Below are 19333 nucleotides of genomic sequence, written 5' to 3' on the forward strand. Positions count from 1 at the left end.
ATTTCTCTCTGTCCTATCCAACAACATCATCATCAATGGCAAAAATAACAATAATGACAACAACAAGGGCAACAAAATGGGGAAAAAATGGCCTCCAGGAGCAGTGGATTCGTGGTGGGCCCCAGCGATAACCCTGGAGCTCCCCCCCCCAAAGGAAATAAAAACTAATAGGGTTCAAAAACCATTGCCTGACAGTGAGGACTCACTGGCAGACTATGGAGATCCTCCACACGCCCCATATCTCAGTACTGCTTTAAGTAAGAACAGACTTGACCTTTGACCTCGTGGAAGGCTATGGTCAAGACAGCTCAAAATGCACAAAAGGAGGTTCTCTCTTCCCCTATGGTTCACCCAACGTATGCTGACAACGATGAGCACAACTACTGACAGAAGGCAAGAACTTTTATTGACAAACTCAGCAGTCAAAGAACAATTGCAACTAATACAATGATACTAACTGCAACCAAAAATGGAATCAGAATGTAATGGATCTATCTCCTTGAAGTCAGTAAGACATTCAAGTGCAGTTATGGTAGGATATGTGCCAATAACAGAATCTGCAGTTCACAAATTCCACTGAACCAAAAACTACCTTAACCATTAGAATCAACCACTAAGACATGAGAACCTCAGTTTTCATGTGACTTCTAAGTCCCAGGCAAACCACCACCACTGAAGTAAAACACATACATACATCTGAACAACCAAAATCTCCTCACAATATTTTGACTGACTTGATATCTAATTAACCCTGGATAGGACTTGAAAATCACTACCAATTCACTATCACTAAATACACTGATCCAATGACCCACTCATGAAGCAGAAACACTGGTTCTAACTCAACCAGTAAATCACAGAGAGTTTGCAGAAACACACACACAGTTGCAGCTCTCTAAAAACTACAAAGTGCAACCCCAGTAGGTACAGAGCTCAACTCCCAAACATGAAATCCTGAATTTGATCACTGCCATGGGATGTGCCCTCTCTCCTTAACTTACAAATAAATAAATCTTTTTTAAAAACTAAAAAGCAAGGAAGGAACTAACATTGTTTTCTCCTTTTGGCCAACCAAATTAAAAGAAATAGAATGGGGTTGGGAAGACAGTATAATGGCTATGCAAAAGGCATGCTTGTGGCTCCAAGGTCCCAGATTTAATCCCCAGCACCTGCATAAACTAGACCTGAGCAATGTTGTGGTCTCTTTCTCCAGGTATGTCTCTAATTAAAATAAAATAGTAAAATAAGTAAGTAGAATGATTAAAAATTCTTAACTGGATGAGCTGACTTTTCACAATTGCTTTTTACTGACAGTGCTAGCATAGTAAGATTCAAACAGTTCGAATAAGTCCCTCCCACTTCTGGCCACATGATCTCATCCCAACTCCACCCCCAAAACCACAGTTATTAGTCTACTGTGTCTATTTAGAGTCACCTTAAGTATTCAAAATCTCTCCCTTTCCCTCCCCCCTTCTTTCTCTCTTTCTCTCTCTCTCTCTCTCCCCTCCCCCACCCTAACCCTCCACTCCATTACCACCCCTCTCCCCCTCTGGAAAAATGGTACCCAACTATACAAGATCCTCTGTCTTGTTTCCTTTTGTTTTGGTTTTTTCATTTAAATATATTTCTGAAAAATCCTTTAAGTCATAAGCAAACCTGTTAAGGAACCATTCATACAAAGACATTTCTCAAAAGGTGTTAAAACTGGTGATCCCAGCTGGCAGGGCAGAAGGAAATCCAGGGTCAAAGAACTAATCTCCAAGAGGACCTGGGAATTTTTGCACAAGACTAGAAAAAAACTACTCCCCTCTAGCCCCAGCTCGGGGTCCACTTGCTAGAGAAGAGAAAGGTGACTTAGAAAAAACTTTGGTGTGGGGAGAATTTAAGTATGCAGTCTAAGACATTATCAATATAAAAGATTTTAAAAAGTACCAAAGAACATCACTATCGCTACAAATAGCACCAGAAATTTTCACATACTGAACATATTTTTCTTTTTTAACATTTTATTATTTATTGGACAGAGACAGAGAGGAGAGGGGGAATAGGGAGAAAGAGAAATAACTGCAGCACTAACTACTTCAACATGCCTGAAGCTTTTCCCCTGCAAGTGGAGAACGGGGGGGGGGTGTTGAACCCTTGTGCATTATAACATCTGCATACAACCAGGTATGCCACCACCTAGCCCCATAAATTCTATCCATGAAAGGGTAGTTAGAGAGAAAAAGAAAAAAAGGGGGCTAGGAAGATCCATTCATTATCTTACTTCAGTGACCCAAGCAGATGACTTAACTGCCTTATACTGTGAGTTAATGATATCAGACAGCAGCAAAACAGAAATGGAAAAAAAAAATTAATACATACTTTACCCAATTAGCCTATTCAGATTAAAGAGAGAAAGCAGGAAACACCTCTCCCTACCCCACAAGCTCTGTTCAATTAGCAACTGAAAGTAGCTTCCAAAATACACTATTACTATAACTTGTCTGTAAGGTGTCCATTTGTGCTTATGCCAAGTGCTTCCTGCTTCTTCCTATATGTAAGGCCCCCTGGAGTGCAGAGGTGGCCGGGCTCACATCTGAGCCATGCCCATAACACAGTGCACTATCTACATGAGATGTGTTGCTGGTCCAGGATGTAGACTTTTCATCCTTAAATATAATTTCCATGACTCTTCAAAAGAAACTACATAAAATTTAAAAAATGCATCTCAGGCAAGTTGGGAGTATGGATCGACCAGTCAACGCCCATGTTCAGCGGGGAAGCAATTACAGAAACCAGACCTTCCACCTTCTGCATCACACAATGACCTTTGGTCCATACTCCCAGAGTGATTCTTCTTCTTCTTCTAGCGTTTGCCCTTCTTCCGTAGCCAGTCAACAGCGTCAGGTTGAGCCTGGTGTAAAGTTTCGAGACCTCCTTTGAATCTGGAGAGGTGGCAGTCATTGACTATGTGGGTCATAGTCTGTCTGGAGCCGCAGGGGCAGTTCGGGTCGTCTCTGGCTCCCCAGCGATGGAACATAGCGGCGCACCGGCCATGGCCTGTTCGATAGCGATTGAGGAGGGCCCAGTCATAACGTGCTAGGTCAAAGCCGGGTTGACGCTTGCAGGGGTCTGTGATGAGGTGTGATAAAGAATGGGAAAGCTATCAGGGGACCTAGGTGATGGGATATACAGATCTGGTGGTGGGAATTGTGTGGATTTATACCACTCCTATCCTAAGGTTTTGTTAATGTCTCCTTTTTAAAATAAATAAATAAAATAAAAAATAATAACAACTGCATCTCAGAACTCTTTTTTTTAAATATTTATTTATTTCCTTTTTGTTGCCCTTGTTTTTATTGTTGTTGATGTTATCACTGTTGGATAGGACAGAGAGAAATGGAGAGAGGAAGGAAAGACAGAGAGGAGAGAGGAGGGAAAGACAGAGAGGAGGAGAGACAGACAGACACCTGCAGACCTGCTTCACCACCTGTGAAGTGACTCCCACTTAACCTGCTGCGCTACCACCCAACTCCCCTCAGAACACTTAAAATAGAAAAAGTGATTTGTACTGATTGAATAAATGAACACACTTTAGGAAACATTTCCTGATTTTTTTTTTTAAGACAGAGAAAGAGAAAGCAGAGGCAGAGTGTGTGAAAATGCCAAAGCTCCCTTCAGCATGGTGAGGAAAGGCCTCAGGCCTGGGTCTCACACATGGCAAAGCAGCACACTACCCAAGTGAGCTATTTCACTGGTCCACACTTTATGATTTTAGTATGAATTTCCAGAAGCTAAATGATTCACACATGTTGCTAGTTTTCTACACATAAAATCAATATTGAATCCATTTCAAAATGATACCCACAAACTATATGCCACACACACACTGCACATTCACTTAACAATTGAGTCCCTGATTACCTCATTATAATGTGCTATCAATCAGTCTGCTGAATAGAATATGATGCAAAGATACAAAAGTCAAAGAGAAGGAAAGCAAAGCACCATTTTTTATTCAAAAGGCTTTTTCTAGTAAGGGCCATTTCTGATCCTTGCTTTCCAGACTCTCCGATTTCACTCCTGAAATAAACTTCCAATGGTTCAAGAGGAAAATAGGTTGCAAGCTACCCAACTTCACTTTTCTTTTTAACCAGAACACTGCTCAGCTCTGGCTTATGGTGGTGTGGGGAACTGAACCTGGGACCCAAGCATGAGACTTCCTTTGCATAACCATTATGCTTTCTACTCCCACCCCGTTTCACTATTTAATATCTATTCTTGAGCACTCATTAATCAAACTGTTAATTTTTCTCTCAACAAATTATAGTTTAATTGTATTAATTCTGGATCAGTTGACTCTCAGAAAGCTGAATAAGACCCAACACTTTCTAAAAAAAAAAAATCTAAATTTTAAAAATCTCAAAAGGTTGCTAGTTACTCCGGTTATCTGGAACTAATATGACACAGCCTTACCAAAGAATCTACTGGAAGGAGCTGGCACTGACCACATTCTGCTTGTAAATGAAGTCCACTTACATGGCATGCTCTGACCAACACTGAATGTTAATACATTCACAGCAATGGCTCCATGACATGCCAGTGTGGCCAGAATGAGGCCACACACAGTCAAGGGTGACAAGCACACTCTTACTTAATCATAATACAGGGAAAGTAATGGGGGGGGGGGGGGAACCTGAGATTTGAAGTTCATAATCTTAGGTTTGAATGTATCTGGCATAATATTACCAGGTAAAGCCATGTGACAGGATTTCCAACTAAAATAGGTTTTCTACCACCACTGTGACTAGGATTCCAGGACTGAAAGGACAAAACTATTTTTTCAATTCTCTCTACATTTTGACCAGGGTTTTGCTTGTTTTCCTCCTTCCTTGTCAACATCAGCAGCATTTAAATTAACAGCTGAAGGTTGACTACAGTACAGCTAAATGCTGAGAGCCTAATTCAACAAGACGCTCTGTCACAACTACAGTGAAACAGAGGCCAATCACTGTTCTCATTCACTAATAAATGGGCCTTTAAAAAAGCAATCCATGGGAGTTGGGCGGTAGCACAGCGGGTTAAGCACGTGGTGCAAAGCGCAAGGACCGGTGTAAGGATCCCGGTTCGAGCCCCTGGTTCCCCACCTGCAGGGGAGTCGCTTCACAGGCGGTGAAGCAGGTCTGCGGGTGTCTATCTTTCTCTCCCCCTCTGTCTTCCCCTCCTCTCTCCATTTCTCTCTGCCCTAGCCAACAACGACAACAATAATAACTACAACAATAAAACAACAAGGGCAACAAAAGGGAATAAGTAAATTTAATAAATAAATAAATAAATAGCAATCCATATTAGCATGAAGATGGTATGATGTGGGAGCCAAGCAATGTACATGTTACCATGCTCAGGGACCGGGGTTCAAGCCCTTGGCCCCCACCTGCAGGAGGGGGGGAACCTCACAAGCAGTGAAGCAGTGCTGTAGGTGTATCTTTCTCACCCTATCTCCCCTTCCCCTTTCAATTTCTTTGTCCTATCAAATAAATAAGTAAACAAACTCAGTGAAAATGGAAAATAAAGCTTCATTTAAAAGACATCATTCAATGGGGTACACATACCCACAAAATGGTGAATAATTATGAAATCGGTGATACTCATCAAATCAATGGAATCTCACAGGAGCAATATTTTGGAGTCAGGGTGGCAGAAAAGGCTTCATGAGAAGAAATGGGGCTGAAACTGGGCTATAAAAAGAACAAAGGGAAGGAACAGCATGGGCAAAGGCAGAGGTGTAATGAGTATGATGAAACTGCAGTATTTGAGAGGAACACAAGAATTTCAGTTAAGACAGCTAGCTGAATAGACAGAATGGGCCCTTTAAAAGCAGACTGAAGCACATGAACTTGATCCACTTGGCAATGGGAAGCCATTACGGGTTCTCCATCCAGGGAACTGACATGATGAAACCAGTATTTCAGATAAATTGCACTGTCAGTGGAGTGGAGAAGAAATGCCACTCAGGGCAACCAAGTAGAAAATTAATGCAATGACCCAGACCTAAAACCATTCATTCATTCACTCACTCATTCATTCATAAGATACTGCACTGCCAGTAACAAAACACTGGCCCATAAGTCAGATATACTAGGCCTAAACTCCTGTGTCCCTCCCTCCCTCATTGCCATGAACCTGTTTCTTCAATATTAGTTTGTTACAAGTACCTGTCAAAGCAGTCCTGAAACAAAAAAAACACTAGTAATAGTTTAAAGTATTGGGGTAAGAATGGCAAATGAGACATGAACATAAGACAAGTATCTTGAAGTACCACAGAGGAGGCAAACTTCCAAAGTGAACTGCCTTGACTGTAACTTCCAAGTACGGAGCAGGGGCGCAGGTGAAAGGTCAAAGGCTGAAGAAAGCAGCACCTCCATGAAGCCACCACCATTTTTTAAGCAGGCCCTAAGTCCCATAAGATCTAACTTCCAAAGTCAAAATTACCTTTGTATTTTAGACATGAGGGGTCAGTCGGATGGTGGTGGCTCACCCCAGTAGCACACGTGTGACCACACTTGAGAACCTGGGTTTGCACTCCTGTGCACGTCCGTCCACAGAGGGGGAACTTCACAAGCACTGATGGAGCACTGCTGCAGGTGTCTCCCTTTTTCTCTGTCCCTTTCTATATGTCTCTCATCCTCTATCAGAAAGAAAGAAAAAAGAGGGGACGGGGGAATGGCCACCGAAATCAACGAATCTGTGCAGGCACCAAGTCTCAGGGATTCCCCTGATGGCAAAATTAAAATAAGTAAAATTTTAAAGTCAGGAGATGCTTCAACGTTTGCCATGTGAGACCCAACTTCAAGCCCAGCCCCCAAAGCACTGAAGGAAGCTGCAGTGCCACGGTCTCTTCCAATCCCTCTCTGCCTCCATCTCCCTAAAGATAGAAACTTCCATTTTGGAAGTCCGGGTCCAAGTGGCATAAAAACATCAACAAAAACCCAGCACACATCCATCACGGCACCTACACCGATTATGTAATTTGACAGTGACCCCATTCAGTGTTAAAATCCGATCTAATTCAAGGTATATTTAGGGTCTTAGGACTAAGCAAAGCTAAATTTATTTCAAATACTTCATCCAGGAACGCAGAAAATAAAAGCTGCCAATTCTTTCCCTGTTATGCAATTCCCCCCCCAAGATAACAAAATGTAACACAAAGAAGCAAACTACAAAATCAAGTTCATCCCCATCCTCCTCCTATACAACTTAAATTTGCATAATGGGATTTTGTAAGCTAAGCACCTTACACACAGAACTCTCCCACTCCTCAACACTAGGAAGTCTGCTGCCTCCACTACACGGAAGAAGAAACTGAATTACACACAGGAGTGGTTGGTTCCCTTACCCAAATCAGACTGCTAATCAAGGGTGAAACCTAAATTTCAACCTGGCCGGTTCACCTCAAGTACCCCCTGACCAGATCACTTCTTTACACAAGAAATGATGTATATGATCTTGTACAGACTTTCAGAAACACAGACTCTGAGGACAGCAAGGCACACTGGGATTTCTGCTGCCAGTATCTAGAAGGTTACTTTTACTGCAGTCAATCTTACGCTAGGAAATAGAGCAGCAACAAGCAGATGGCATTTCACTCAAAAGTTCTAGAGAACTAAGCACAGAGGTGTGTGAGTCCTCTGAGTCTCATTTACCCAAGCAACCATTTGACCCAGTTAGTAGAGATGTCCAGCTACAGACTTATAAACATGATTAGAAACGCTAGCTTTTGCAAAAAAAAAAAAAAAAAAAAAAAAAAAAGTGCTCAGACAAGGCTCCCAAAACAGCTGAGAAAATCTGGCTCAGCTACAGTCATCCAGAAAGAAGATGGCCTCAGGCTCAGACAGGCCAAGTTTGAATCCTAGCGTATCATTCAATCAGTTTGTGGCCTTGGTCAAAAGAATTAACTTCTATGCATAAATTTCATCCCCAGAAAGAGAGAAAGAAAACAAAGCAAAAAACAGCCCACTGCTACCTCCATCATATGATTCACCTGAGGCATAAATGACATAAAAACACCTCACTTTTCCTAGAGCACAGCCCAGAGTTCCTGTGAGCTGGCTCTAGGCAACAGGGCAATTAACTGTAGCATCCAATCCCAGAGCAGGGAGCAGCAAACCTCTTAAGCAGCTCTATTACACAGTGTGTTTTTTGACTGATGGTGGTGGTGTCTGTTTAAATCAAGTTTCTGCCCCTGATGAAGCAGGAGACAGTACCATGGTGTCCTCCACTCTGGGCCAAAGGTGCTGCCCTGACTCCACAGCCTGGGTCCCAGCCCTTCTGCAGTGTTGGCCGTTTTGTTTTGTTTTTGTTTTTTGCAATATAGTCACGTTATATTCCCAATGTTATGTGAAATGAGTCAAATTCACACGTATTTGAAGAACACAAAACCCAAAGTAGTGCCATCGCCCTCCTGACTTACTCCTGTCCACAGTCTCAGTTTTATTTACTTTAATAGCACTAATTGGACAAATTCAATTCACTAGTTACGACTTTATCAAAATGCACCACGTTTGTAATTCTTTGTAGTAACACTGCTGAAATGTTGGAAGTGTTCCTTTTTCCGTTATCCATCTGACAATGGAGTACACTACTGTATATGAGCAGATGTATTTATTCAACAAGTTGTCATTCATTAGACTCATCTCTGTGTAAATAACCTCCAAATTTCTAATAATAAGTGGCTGCCCTTTCCACACTTAGCTTGAAAGCTCCCAGCACACAGAGTGCAGCTGCTTATTGTTCTTTTAGTAGTTGAGTATCAATGTAATCAAGACAAACCTTAATTAGATATTGAGGGCTGAGAAATAACCAAAAAAAAAAAGATTTCTTGGGCACTCCTAAAAAAAAAAAAAGATAGTTAAAATGTGTTTACACTTCTTTGAGACAAACAAAGCCAGGCTGCAACCTCCAAGAGACCGCTCCATTACCATGCGTCTTTGCCAGTTAATAACCAAAGGCGGAGCGTGGGGGAGGGGCGGCCTTACAAAGAGAGGGAGAGTTCTGCTAACAACTCTTAAGCCACTAACACTTCCCTTTGTAAGTAAGGAGAACTTCTGGGTACACACTGTTTTCCTCTCCCAATAGGTGTGATTCCACTCACATGGGAGAACATATTAGTGGTCAGTCATGAACCTGACTGAGTTATGCTGATATAAACATATATATATGCTCCTATCACACAGTTCCAGAACTGAGAGGAGAAAAAAAAAAAAATCAAAATCCAAACAGGAAAAAAATCGACTTAAGAGGTTTAAAAAAAAAAAGAATCACATGCCTATCCACCCTGAGATATTTTCTCTCCTCCACCCCTCCTCCACAGGTAAGTGCTAACGACTTCTAGAATCTTCAGGGATGGTTTCCAAAGCCGACCTGCCACCAAGACTCCCATGAAACAGCCGCATAGACACTCAGCTTTCCTGGAGACAGAGCTGAGCAGCAGCTGCCCAGACTCTAAACTCACTAAGATGGTGAGGACACACAGTGCCCGCAAGGCCGGCTTAATACACCGAAGGAACACCAACCTCCCTTAACAAAACTGAAAATGAAACGACACCCTGAGCAAGTCAGAGTCACCGGCTGTGTCTTCGCTGTGGAGCCGGGTTATTAACAGCCACTGGTGTGAGGACAGGCAGAAACACCACGAGGGCCCAACACCCTGCCTTCGGGTCTAGGAAACACGGGGCGGAGGGGGGGGTAACTTAAGTCATGGGGGAGGGGCGGCTACAAACCACAAAAAGACAAAAAATAATAGTAGTGACCATCCTTTAAACCCCCCCCCATTTCATTAATTAACAAGCTTGTTTACATCAGGAGGTTCTCGTGGGGCAAAGCCACAGCCAACTTCCCGGAGTCAACTGTGGGTGACCCGGGTCCTCACTCTCCTGCACCTTGGTGCCCCAGTCCCACACTCGCCTGCCCCCGGTCGCCACGCCGTCTCAGAGATTATTATTATTGTTATGATGATGATGTTGTTGATGACCCAAACAGGGGGAGGGTTCCCGGGCCCTCCAAACCCCGAATTTACCTGGAGCACACCATTTTCACCACCTCGACACTGAGTCTCGGTTGCCACCTCAAAGTAGTGCCTGTTTCAGCAAATTAGGAACTTCCAAAAAAAAAAAAACAGTGCACATGTTCACACATGCACGAGCCCTCCAGCTGCCATGTAAGGTGAACATTCTCACTGAGAAAAGGCAGCAAAGTGCTTTTGTTGGCGGGGAAGGGGGGGGGGGGAGACAGAAAAGAAAAAAGGGGGAAAAAAATGACACCGGCTGCAAAGAGGAAGTTCCCGAGAAATCTCTCCTCCCCTCCTCCTCCTCCTCCTCCTCCTTCTCTCTCTCTCTCTCTCTCTCTCTCACACACACACACACACAACGTGGCCTCCTTGCACACTGTCAAGAGTCGAGAGGGACTCGGTGTCACCCAGAACTTACCAGGAAGCTGGCAACAACTTTGCCGATTCCTACACTTCTCAGCCCAACTTCAAAGAGGCCCGAACGCGGCCCTGCGCCCTCCCAGCCGCCCCAAGCGCCAACTTGGGGGCCCCCAAGCGGCCGGGGAGGCGCCCCTCCCCCATCCCCCACCGCCCGCTGGGGCACCCCCCCAACCCCGGGAAGGAGGGAATGGGGGGAGGGGGGGCCCCCCGACAGCGTGTCCGTCCCCCAGCCCCGGAGCCCTCCACCCGGCTAAAAATAGGCTGGAAAGGAGTCGGCCTCATGATGGCTCCTGGATCCGAGCTGCTGCAAATTCTTTTCTGAATGCCTCTTCCCCCCTCCCCCTGCACCCCAAACACACACACATCCAAAAAGGGGGTGTCGCTGCACGCGGGGTGGAAGGGGATCGCCTCTGGGGGAGGGGGCGCCCCCTCCCCCGGCACCCCGAGGCCCGGGAAAGGCCGGGGGAGGGGGAGGGGCAGGCACGTGAGCCTCCCGCAGGCCGAGCCGCCCGGGAAACGGGGGCGGGGGGAGGGGAGACCCACAGGCCGCCCCGCCGCCCCTCCCCCCGCCACCCCCCAGCCCGAGACCCAATTCGGGGGGGAACCGGTTCCGGCGGCGGCGGCGCCCCTCCCCCACCCCCGCGATCCCGGGGTCCCCCCGCCGCCCCCCAAAGCCGCGGCCCCCGCTTACCTGGGCGCGGAGGCCTCCGACGTCGCTCCCCCTCCCGGCAATGGAGGCACAAGGAAACTCCCCTCCTCGCCGCCGCCGCCGCCGCCGCCTCCAACCACCCCCAAAATAACCCCTCCGGGGGTGCGCGGCGACTCTCACCCCGGCGGGCGGGCGGGCGCGCGGCGGGTCCCCGGGGCGCGGAGGTGCTCCCGCCGCGGGGGAGGGGCGCACGCGGCCGCGGGGCGGGGGCGGGGCGGGGGGCGCGGGGGCAGGGCGCGAGCCGGGCGGCGCCGAGGCCGAAGGGAAAGCTGTTACTAAGGGAAAGAGCCAAACGGTTCGGAGCAGCCAACGGCTCAGACACTCCACACTGGGGAGAGCGGCGCGGGGACCAGCCAGGCACAAATGAGCTCGCTCGCGAGGCCCGCGGCGGCGGCGGCGGCGGCGGCGGCGGCGGCGGCGGCGGCGGCCGCGCAGCAAAAACAAACCCGAGCGGCCTGCGCGCGGGCGGGCGCGCGGCGCGGGGGAGGGGCCGGCGGGGGAGGGGCGCGGGGAGGGAGGAGGCGGCGCGCCAGGGGGGGGTGGGGGCGGGGGATGGGCCGCAGGAAGGAAGGGGGGAGGGTGGCCTCGCTTCCCTTGCTCCCGCCAGGCGCGGCGGCGGCGGCGGCGCTGGGGGCTGGGCTCGCGCCGCGGTCTCTTTAAAAAAAAAAAAAAAAAGGGAGGGGGAGAGAAAGGAAGGCCGGCGGGCGCCCCGAGGCCGCCACCGCCGCGCGCTGTGGCCGGGCCTGGGCGAGGGGACGCGGGTGCACTCGGCGGGGAGGTCGCGGGGCCCGGGCCGCACGCGGCGGGCATGTCTGCGCCGGCTGGTGCGTGCACACACGTTGGTGGCACAGAGGCTTCTGCGGCCCGCCAGCTACCTGCAAAGGTGCATTTTTTGGGGGGGTGAGGGGGGTCGGTAATAAGCAATTTTCAGAATGGGATTCAGAGCAAGCCCCGCGCTCTGCAGAAGGAAGAAAAAAAAAAAACGACGCACCCGAGCAGAGGGTTGGGGGGAGGGGAATCTAGGCCCTAAACACTGAGCTAGAAGGGAAGTGCTTGTGCCCAAATGTACTGTGCATCCAGCATATGGTGGTATTTCTCATCGGCTGGGTCTGTTTGCAAGGTTTGCTCCATCAGTAATTCTTGCACAAGGCATGAAATAATGGGACTCTGTTTACTAAATAAATATATATCCAGCAGCCATCGAGCGATGGAAGTTTATCCACTCTGTGCACTTTTTTACCTGTGTGTAGCACATCCAGGCAGTGCAAAAAATAAAAATAAGGAAAAAAGTGTGACTTAGATGATACTGTGACAGTGTCACAGTAGAAGAGACTGCAGAGGGGTAGATGTTAGAAAGGCAACTGGACCTTGAAACAAACGTGTTCATCTTTTGAAGGCTTTCAGAAAGCAGGGATTGGATTTCTTTTAGGGCCTGTGTGTAATTTTAGGCCATAAAAAGCAGCTACCTTTTAGTTGGAAGAGATGTGCTTAAAAAGCAACTTTTTCAGTTATTACTGTCTTCAAAGTAAAGTGACATTTCTCTCAATTTTTAAAGGGGATGGGCTGTTTTCAAACTTCATAATAGGTGGAGATGGGCGCCACCGTTAATTTTGAAACCATAGTCTTTCGCTTTCCAAAGCAGAGTCCCAGGTTTTCACAGGCTCCTCATGGAAAGTGACTTTTTTACACATCTGGGCTCTGGGTGGCCTATTAAGCTCAGCGATTAGACAGGTGCTTTTAGGCCAAGGTCAAAGGTGCTTTTCCCAGAAGAGCCCGAGCTTGTGGGGGTGGGGAACAACCAGGCCTGCAGCAGGGGGGAGGGGCTAGGAAAAGGAGTGAGATTGGAAATTCCCACCCACCAGAGAAGAGAGAGATCAAAACTTCTCGGTGGTGTGTCCCTAGAACTATTATATGAAAGACGGAATGTTAGATTAAACAATGTCACCCGATGGGAATTTAGATAACTGCAGGTTTCCAAAACATTTGTAGAGTGTACAGGGAAACAGCACAAAGAAGGGGAGTTTTGCCTGAATGTCAGATGCTAAAGCTGAGACTTATTTGTAGCAGAACTAGGACCTTTCTGCAAAGACTGTTTGAAAAGCTAAAAGGTTAACATGGCCCCCTACTGTATGGATTAGTTTTGGGAGTTGGTTAACGGCATGTATGCCACCGGACAGATTTTTCTCCTCAACAAGTGAATGCTCTACAAAACATTCATGGTTGGAACGTCCCACCCACCCCCCACCTCCCCTCAATAAATCTGTTGGCCTGGTTTGTTTCTCCAGAGAGCAGCTACTATAAAAGCCAAGTCACTCTCCCAGTCAACAAGGGCTTCCTAGCTGCAATGATTCTGATTTAGGGTCATCTCGGAAACCCCTCAAAGTGACCTCTGTCCCTTCCTCCACAAGGACACAAGGTCCTCCAGGTTAACAGGGTCCAGGGCATCCAGGCTGACATTCTTAATACCCTACATCGAGGTTATGGAAGCTGATATTAAAACAATAATAAGCCATGCTTTTTGTTTTACATCCTCATTATTTGCAATGTGTCTCTTCATCAATTACTTAATTCATTTGGATATCTCTGTGGGGACCTGGCCTTAGATTCGTTTCATCTGCCAGTGATCATGGAAGGGAAATTTGGAAGTATTTATGGAAAAGGGAAATCAATAAATAAATCTCTAAAGTGGAAAAAACTTAATTCTCCTACCATAAGGGTTTTACATTAGACCATGCTGTGACCACTTTGATTTCTAGGCTCAAACCTGTGTAAAATGACAGTGTGGCTTTAACATGAAATACTCAGATAGATGAGCTGTCATACAAAGGTCGTGCACGTTGTCACTCCCACCCTCTAAGCATGCCACCGGTTCCAGTGTTCAAGATGAGAGGGCATTCTGTTCTTCAGAAATTCAAGCAATAATTAGGCACAGGAGTGAGGTAAGACAAGGAACTATTGTTACTCATTTACAGTGCTTTGTCTTACTCTAAAAGCTGACCTTATGCTTGGAACAGAAATGTTAACATGTTTCTAGAAAGGGAAAATTACAGTTACTAAGGAATTTTAAAGCAAAGAACCTCATTATTAAGAAAGTTCTCTTGAACTTTTGAGCTTATTACTCAACAAAGAGAAACTTCATACCAGTAACTATTACCTAAAGTTATATATACATATATATATTAAGATGACTAAACAAATCTTGGCTTGTTTTATTCCAGTAATATTACACCCAGAGATATGGCATGGCAAAAGAGCCTACACCTTTGCAACTTTCATCACTAAGATATAAAACATTTTAAAGTAAAGGTGGTTTAATCCCAGGCCTGCTGGGTCTCCCTACTTTTAAAGCAGCCATGTTGTTTTAAGTTGTTTACGTTAGCTGATCTCGGTAATTCACGCACTTAAAGCACACTCGATAGCATAGAAAAGGTATTTGATATCTAAAACTGCCCAGACATGATCACTCTCCTTATATTCTTTCCTCAGCCAGGAACTGAGTGGCTTCCATTTCTGTAACACTTGTGCCCCCAGAGTCTTGCTGACACCCTGTGATGTGTTTCTGTTTCATTTTGGCTCAACATGTGCAAATCTTTGTCTGGGGCCCTCGCAGGTATAAACCTTTGCCATTAGGACTCATGCATGATTCGACCACACATAGTAATATCTGAGCACACGAGTTCCTCCCCCCACCCCCATCCATGCTTAGCATGCGCCTTGTGACTGTTCCTCTTCTCCGTGAACCTTGTCACAGTTTTCCATGACTCTGTGACCTGATTTCATCACAGCAATGAAACTGCACTTGGAAGCCCTCATTTCAATGACAAAAGGAACCCATGACCATCTCACAAGTATCTCTGCCTCTCAGGAGATGGGAATCACAGGTTGAATCGAGCCTCTGTGATTGAGTCAGAACAGAGAGCCCAGTGCATGGAGCACATTGCTCTACCAATCACTTACACTGTCCAGGGCGTCACTCACTGAATGAATAGCAAAGCTGGGCACTGTGCTGATGGCTTTGCTATTCATTCCTTCAACAAATATTTATGACTGCTTGGTGTGTCAGGCATGGTTCAGCAAGCTGTTTACAGTGAACCAGAGTCCCTACTCTCGTGGAATTTACATTTCAGGCCAGTGTCAGGTGGGGGTTGGAGACATACTTTCAAAGAATATGACTGGGGCCAGCAACATAGCTCAGCTGAATAGTGCACCTGCTTTGTCACATATATGACCAGGGTTCAAGCCTAGTCTCCACCACAATGGGGGGAAGCTGTGGTGGCATTCCTTGCATTCTTTCTCTCCCTTTGCCTGCCTTCTCCCTTCCATTTCTTTCTCTCTCTCTTTCTCTCTCTCTCAATTCATCAATTACATAAAGAAGACCTTTGTCCCACCCACATGGACCTCTCACCCTGGCCCTACCACCACTTGGCTGTTTGGGTAAGAAGGGTCCAAGTTTTGCAAGCAACAGAGAAAATTATTCTATTTCATTTATTACAAATTTGAAAGCTGGGTTTTTCTTGAATTTTTGATTTTCAGCTGTATATATCATACTCCCTATTGTGCCATTTTCACAGAATGTGTAGCAATTGAGCTAATTAAATTCCTTTAAATTATTAAACTATTTGTATATATCCAAAGTATTCAATCTTCTTTCGAGAATACTCCAGTTGCTTTACAAGGAGTAGTGAAGCAATGCTAAGCCCCAATATATAGTATTTATTGGGTAGAGACAGAGAGAAATGGAGAAAAAGGGGGCCGGTGGTAGCACACCTGGTTGAGCACACATGTTAAAATGCTCAGGGACCCGGCTTTGAGTCCCTGGTCCCCATCTGCAGGAGGAAAGTTTCACAAGTGGTGAAGCAGGGCTGCAGGTGTCTCTCTCTCCCTCTCTATCACCCTCACTCCTCTCAATTTCTGACTGCCCCTATCCAATAAAAAAATAAAGATAATTTTTAAAAAATTAAAAATAAATGGAGAGGGAGTCGGGCAGTAGTGCAGCAGGTTAAGCGCACATGGCATGAAGCACAGGGACCGGCAGAAGGATCCCGGTTCAAGCCCCCAGTTCCCCACCTGCAGGGGAGTCGCTTCACAAGTGGTGAAGCAGGTCTGCAGGTGTCTATCTTTCTCTCCCCTTCTCTGTCTTCCCCTCCTCTCTCCATTTCTCTCTGTCCTATCCAACAGCAACGACATCAACAATAATAATAACTACAACAATAAAACAAGGACAACAAAAGGGAATAAATAAATATTTTTAAAAATAGAGAAAAAGAGTGAGATACCTGTAGCATTGCTTCACCACTCATGAAACTTCCCCCCTGCAGGTGGGGACCAGGAACTTGAGCCTAGGTTTCTGAGCCTGGTAACCTGTGCTCTCTACCAGGTATGCTACCACCCAGCCCCTAATATCATGACTGTTTAATACAAAGTCCCAATACAAACATGCACAAATGACTTTTATTTATCTATACTATCATACTATCTCCCCTTTTTTAAAATGATTCTTAAAAGTGAAACAGAAAAGAATAACCGGAGCCAAGTGGTGGCACACCAGGCTGAGCACACATGTTACCATGGTCAAGAACCAGAGTTTGGTGAAGTGGCGAAGCAGTGCTGTAGGTCTTCTCCTCCTTTCTACCTTCCCCTCCCCTCCTGATTTATCTGTCTCTATCCAAAATAAATAAAAACAACACTAGAGTGAAGGAGAGAGCATAATGGTTATGCAGAGAGACTCTCATGCCAGAGGCTTCAAAGTCCCAGGTTCAATCTCCTGTACCACTACAAAACAGAATTGAGTAGCACTTTGGGAAAAAATAATTAAACTATGAATTTACTTCACTTTATCTCTTGATGTGACCTCTGTTTTCCTTACATTCCAAGTAACACGTGCTTTAAATAAACTACCCTATCAGCCCTGCGGGGCTGGTGCGCCTCTCCAGCGGGCTGAGTGTTGTTAATTGTCCTGAGAGGCTCTGTCTGGAAAGTCAGACATCAAGGCAGTCTTTTTCAGAGCTGAGTAGACATGCTGAACCCTCTAGAGTGCCAGCCTCTACTCCTATGCCAACCTTCCTTAATGCCAAGAACCCCAAGTTCTTGCCTTCAAGAGGTGGTCTCCACACAGTGCATACCTGCATTTTCTGACTGGACCTGCTCCTCCCAGATGGTCTGAACTTGCACCCCTACTGCCCGAACGTTACTATGCATGGCAGTGGCTAACTTATAGTGGGCTTCATTATATACTGAATGGTTTTCCTTTCTCTATTTTTCCCTCTTTGATAGGGTGTAATTACTTGTACCTCTGTTGTATTTGTGGTTGGCTGTATAGTTTGAACACACACAAGCACACATTTTTGTTTGTTTTTTACCAAAGCACTGTTCAGCTCTGGTTTATAATGGTGCTGGGGACTGATAGAGATTAGATTTAGATGGATCCGTAGGTGGCACAGTGAGGAAAGCATTGGACTCTCAAGCATAAGGTCTTGCCTTCAATCCCTGGTAGCACATATACCAGAGTGATGTCTAGTTCTTTCTCTTACTATCAGTCTTTGTGAATAAATAAATAAATAAAAATCTAAAAAAAAAAAGGGAGAGAGAGAGAGAGATGGGATTTAGGACCTTGGAGTACCAGGCATCAGAGTTTTTCGGTCTTTTGCATAATCATTATTTTGCATAATCATGTTTTGTTTTGTCAGATCACTCCTCAGATCTAGCATATGGGGGTGGTGAACCTGGAACTTTGGAGCCTCAGGCATGAGAGTCTCTTTGCATAATCATTATTATCCCCACCCACACAGGGTCTTCTGATGGTGACCAAACTTCTAAAAAGAATGTTCTAGGGCAGAGGGTAGATAGAATAATGGTTTTGCAAATAGACTGTCATGCCTGAGGCTCCAAAGTCTCAGGTTCAATCCCCCGCACCACCATAAGCCAGAGCTGAGCAGTGCTCTGGTTAAATTAAAAAAAAAGAAAAAAATTAATTAATTGAAAAAAAATGTTCGTGGTCCGGGAGGTGGCGCAGTGGATAAAGCATTGGATTCTCAAACATGAGGTCCTAAGCTCAATACCTGGTAGCCCATGTACCAGAGTGATGTCTGGTTCTTCCTCTCTCTCCTCCTATCTCTCTCATTAATAAATAAATAAAATAAAGTCTTTTAAAAAATAATAGAAAGCAGTGCACTATCCAAGTGAGCTATTAAAAAAAAAGAATGTTCTAAACGACCTTTAGCAGGTAATAACCATTCTTTTTACAACTAGTATCATTTCCTTATGTCAAGACTTTTACAAACCAGAGTTCAAGCTGTGTGGACACACAGTATGTGCTTTTTTTTTTAATTTCTTTATTTTATTTCTTTATTATTTTATTTATTTATTATTATACAGAGACAGAGAGATTGGGGGTTACACAGAGTGGGAGAGAGACAGACATTTGCAGATCAGCTTCACCACTCATGAAGCTTTCCCCCTGCAGGTGGGGACCAGGTGCTTGAACCTGGGTCCTTGTGCATTATAGCATGTGCACTCAACCAGGTACACCACCACCTGGCCCCCTCAGTACGTGCTTTTGAGAGCACAGGGTGCTACCATTTTCAAAGTTTGGGTAATCACAGATGTTGAATTCACCTTGTAGAGATTTTTACTGTCAGTCAGCATATTAAAGACTGATAAATTTACAGCAGGAAAGTCTTATAAACTCATTGAACTCCTTTTGTTAGAAACATGGTCACAGGGGAGTCGGGCTGTAGCTCAGCGGATTAAGCGCAAGTGGCGCAAAGCGCAAGGACCGACTTAAGGATCCCGGTTTGCGACCCTGGCTCCCCACCTGCAGGGGAGTCACTTCACAGGCGGTGAAGCAGGTCTGCAGGTGTCTTATCTTTCTCTTCCCTTCTCTGTCTCCCCCTCCTCTCCCCATTTCTCTCTCTCTCCTGTCCAACAGTGACAACATCAATAACTACACAAATAAAACAAGGGCAACAAAAGGCAATAAATAAATAAATATTTTTAAAAATTAAAAAATAAAGACAAAAAATTTGAAAAAAAGAAAGAAACTTATGCATGTACAAACTATTGTATTTACTGTTGAGTGTAAAACATTAATTCCCCAATAAAGAAATAAATTATTAAAAAAAGAAAGAAAGAAACATGGTCACAGGTCAAGAGGTGGT

The 19333-nt window shown here is 45.4% G+C and overlaps 1 protein-coding gene across 6 annotated transcripts in view; it reads right to left on the reverse strand.

The window, feature by feature from the left end:
• TBL1XR1 (TBL1X/Y related 1) overlaps positions 1-11582 on the reverse strand; it is a 158993-nt gene extending 147411 nt beyond the window's left edge. Inside the window, exon 1 of one of the 6 annotated variants that reach the window (XM_060171986.1) lies at positions 11160-11582. The gene's annotated coding sequence lies outside the window, so the exon portion shown is untranslated. Of the gene's footprint in view, positions 1-6474; positions 6598-10057; positions 10077-11159 lie in introns of those variants that run through there. The other 5 variants (XM_060171984.1, XM_007518054.3, XM_060171985.1 and 2 more) reach the window with 5 other exon arrangements.
• Positions 11583-19333: the final 7751 nt, after the last annotated feature.

The sequence above is a fragment of the Erinaceus europaeus genome, chromosome 14 (genome assembly GCF_950295315.1).
Source record: "Erinaceus europaeus chromosome 14, mEriEur2.1, whole genome shotgun sequence".
NCBI lineage: Eukaryota > Metazoa > Chordata > Mammalia > Eulipotyphla > Erinaceidae > Erinaceus > Erinaceus europaeus.